At 44.0% G+C, this 4,340-nt stretch overlaps 1 pseudogene; it reads left to right on the top strand.

The window, feature by feature from the left end:
* The first annotated feature begins 3,730 nt into the window (after positions 1 to 3,730).
* On the top strand, positions 3,731 to 4,051 carry LOC129683502 (ATP synthase subunit f, mitochondrial-like; annotated as a pseudogene).
* Positions 4,052 to 4,340: the final 289 nt, after the last annotated feature.

Below are 4,340 nucleotides of genomic sequence, written 5' to 3' on the forward strand. Positions count from 1 at the left end.
TCCTTCCTTCCTTCCTTCCTTCCTTCCTTCCTTCCTTCCTTCCTTCCCTCTTTCTTTCTCCTTCCTTCCTTCCTTCCTTTCTTCTTTCTCTTTCTCTTTCTCTTTCTTCTTCTTTTTTTGGACAGACACATTTATTCCCAAAGCTGTAAACCCATCAGCTCCCTTCCAGCATCCAGCCAAAGCCAGCCGGACTGCAATACCCTGCCCAGGCCTATAGCACTGAACTTGGGAGTTGCAGGGCATCTAACCATGAGTTGTATGTACATATACATGGATCAGAGTCCTAGGTGGCACCTGGAGGTGGCCCAGAGGCAGTGGGTTTCATGAGGGTGACCTGTCATGACCTCCAGAGGTAGGCAGTCTTTTGCAGCAAAGTCAGAGTTTGGGGGCCAAAACAGGGCTGATAGTGCCATACTTCCGGTGGTGGAGGGCAAAGGTCACAGTGTCGTGGAGCAAAGAGATGCAGAAGTTTCCAGCCTCAAGCTGGGTGACCACAGGACTGTAACAGGCTGTGAGGCACACTTCCACTTCAATCTCCTGGAAGTTCTGGAAAAAACTTGGATTTTCTTTTGAAGAAAAAAAATGCTTTTTTTTTTTTTTTTTTTTTTTTTTGAGGTCTTCTTTTACATTTAAAGAAGTAGCGTCAGGTGTGGTGGTGCATACCTTTAATCCCAGCACTTGGGAAGTAGAAGCAGATTTTGATCTCTGATTTTGAGGCCAGTCTGGTCTACAGAATAAGTTCCAGGCCAGCCATATCTACAAAGTGACCCTGTCTCAAAACAGCAACAAAGATGTTCTCACCAGTGCCTTTAGAATTCCCATGTTCTCTACAGTACAGCCCTCCCTCTTCCTCAAACGTTGTCTTGAAGTTTCTCTTTCTTTTTTTTCCTTTTGTTTCATTGTATTATGCAAAACCCCAGATAACAAAGAGCCGTGTTTTTGTGTATTTCTGAGGATTCATTGTATAAAGCTGTTTTTGGCTTTATTTGTTATGATCCTTCCATGTTGTGCACTTGCGTTATTTTCAGTGTTGTGTGTCTCTGCTTGCATGACTTAGAACACTGTGTCTGGTATCATCAACATCAGGGCTCTGACTGCCCTTATGCTTGTGAGCTGACTCCCTGCACAAGTGTTTGTGGGAGAAGTCACTTAGGAGTAAACCGTGGCTGAATATTGCATGCTGAACAGTGACCCCTTAAGATAAAAGGTTCAGCCCTGGGTCACAGGCCTGCAATCTCAGCTACTTGAAAGGGAGAGACAGGATTGCAAGTTCAAGGGTTGCAGAGTAGGTTCAAGTCGAGCCTAGGCAACTTGGTGAAATCCACCTTCCCCTCCCACCTTTCTTCTTACTATTATTGAAAAATCCTTGCAGGCAGCCCAGGTTGGTTTTGAACTTGCTTTGTGGCCAAGGCTGGCATTAAACTCTTGATTCTCCTGCTTCCATCTCTCAAGTACATTATTGTATGTATTATATGTATGTCTCATTTATGCCTGGCTCCCAGGCCCTGTCTCTAAATAAAAATGAATAAAAGGGGTTTGGGTTACAGCTTGGTGGTAGATTGCTGACCTGGCCAGTGTGAAGCTCTAGGTTCCATCTTGAGTTCCTGAGTACTAGGGGAAAGACCCTGGTTCTTGGAGTCTGTAACTGAATTACTTTATAAGGAAAAAAGGAGTCTTTGCTGCTGCAGAAGGCTGCTTACAGTCAGGGGTGCTTACAAGAGAGGCAGAGCTAGACTACCTTCCAAGAGAAGTGAGGCAGAGATTGAAGAGTAAATGAATAGAATGGGTTAGTACAGGATAAGGGAGTGAGAGCTGATGCATTGCAACAGCATGACTCGAAAACAGATGCTAAGGGAGACAGGCCAGCCACAAAAAAACATGCTTAGTAGATTCCATTTAGATGAAATGTCAAGAACAAACAACTCTATAGAGATTAAAATAGGGTTTTCCAGGCCTGGGTCATTTTCAAAATGGGGAATGATTATATTTCGTTCATGGTTTCTTGGGGGAGAGGTGATGAAATGCTCTACAATGTGAATAATCTAAAAGTCACTGGGGAAAAAAAAACACTTTATAGTGGGTGGATTTTATGATAGATAAGTTATATTACAATAATAAAGCAGGTTAATAAAGGTTGTGTTATTTAAAAAAAATTGCCTTGCAAGCCATTGTAAATACAGATCCCAGCTTGACCTTCCCAGCTGACCTGAGAAGATGTCTCTGTACCTGGGGCTTCTGTGAAGCAGGTCCACCAAGGACTTGGAGGCAAACTGTGCATTTGTAGCCAAGGTCTTCATTGTGCTGTGCCCTCACTAACTTTCTGTTCCTGAGTCAGGGCAGTGGAGACTCTGTCTTCCTCTTCCACACAATAGCCTTTCCGTTTCATGAAGGCAGCTCTCTCATCTCATTTCTTTTTGTAGGCCATGCACCCCACTTCTCTCTGCTCATTTCTCCTGTGACATGTTTTCCATATTAGTTGTGTCATTTTCCTCCACACACTCTCTATAGTTTCTTAAGAGCCTCTTAAACTGTGCTGCTTGAAACTAAACAATACAGTCCAGCTGTAGGTTCTACTATGAAGTATAAATGAGGTCATTTACCTGCCTTGGCTCTGTACTGAAATTCTGGTGCATTTGAAGATTACATCAGTTTTTTTGTTTGTTTGTTTTGAAGGGGAGGTGATTGTTTTGAAATAGGGTCACTCTAGTAGCCCTTAAGCTCACTCTGTAGCCAAACCTGACTTTGACCTTTTGATCCTGTTACCTCAATCTCCCCACTGCTGTGCTTATAGGCGTGCACCATGTCTGGTGTGGCTGGGATCCCTTACTATTGTCAAAGTCCTCTGTCAGCAGCAGCTATTTATAGGATGACTGGGAAAATTAGGTGCCAGAGGAAGCTTTACCTAAAAGCCAAAGCTGAATGACCTAGTGGCAAGTAAGGCTCCTTCCAGTTTTGGTACCAATTAAAGGCTAAATTAATGAAGTAAATTGAAATTTAATAACACAGATACCGGTTAGGAGAAGGCCCTTTTGAAAAATAGGAGCTGTTGGAAGAGAGTTTGAGTGAATATGTTTCCAAGATGGAATAAAGCTTTGCAGCTTGAGGGTTGAATTTAATTGATAAGATCCCGTCCTGATTTAGGCTTCCCTACCAGAGATGGAATGCCACCCTTCCATTTACTATTCAGTCACTTGGTTCACAGGTCTTTCTGGTCTCTTTTCAACTTCTGAATACAGTTCCATTTGGCATGATTATTATCTTCACTGCGTGAACAATGGTAGAAGAATCAGCAAAATGGATTAAGAATTTAATTTGTGGAAGTTAAAAACTTAAAACTGCTTAAAAACTGTCTGAGGCTATAAGCCCATCAGTTTATCTTTGAGCACGTGGATGTGTTCACCCAATGCACTGATTTGGTTAATGTGCCGCAGTGGGGATACCGTGCATAAAGTAATGGGGCTTCTCTCCCTGGTGCTGGAGTGAGCCTTAGTTGTAACTGTCATTTCTTTCCAGAGGCTCTACAACTATGGTGTTTATTAATGGTTTACGGCACCCAGCATCTATGGTGGGTTTTCCCATTTTACTTCCCACCCTTACTCCAAAGCAGGAACACAGCCCCGTGCAGTAGATGGGAGCTAGAACATTTCCTACGGTGCTGGAGCTGTCTCCTAAATTTGCAGTTTGTCAATCTGTCACTGTGTTTGACTACCAGTCATTTAAAAATATCAAGATGGCGTCGCTTGCGCCCCTGAAGAAGCAGCTCATGGAGGTGAAACTCGGGGAGCTGCCACGCTGGCTCCTGTTGCGGGACTTCAGCCCTGGCGGCATCGCTGGTGCCTGTCGGAGAGGTTATGACGGGTATTACAAGTACAACAACGTCCACAAGGGCAGCATCTCGGGGATCACCACGGTGCTGGCCGCCTAAGTGGTGTTCAGCTACTGCCTGTCCGCTCAAGCACGAGCTGGCAGAAGTACCACTGAGGAGGGGTCGCCGTGCATGGCCGCCGGTTCCACCGAGAACTCGTTCGTGTTTGAGGGCAGCGCCCAATAAAAGCTGACTGTTATATATATATAATCTCGTAAATTTTTTGTTTGTTTAAAAAAAAAATCAGCTCTTGGGGTTGGAGAGATGGCCCAGTGGTTAAGAGCACTGGCTACTCTTCCAGAGGACCCAGGTTCAATTCCTAGCACCCACATGCTCACAACTGTCCCTGACTCTAGATCTAACGGCACTGACACCTTCATACCAGTGCACATAAAATAAAAAAAATAAAATAAAATAAAATAAAAATCGTGTGTGTGTGTGTGTGTGTGTGTGTGTGTGTGTGTGTGTGTGTGTG

Source organism: Psammomys obesus, unplaced genomic scaffold (assembly GCF_907164565.1).
Source record: "Psammomys obesus unplaced genomic scaffold, mPsaObe1.curated_primary_1811, whole genome shotgun sequence".
Lineage (NCBI taxonomy): Eukaryota > Metazoa > Chordata > Mammalia > Rodentia > Muridae > Psammomys > Psammomys obesus.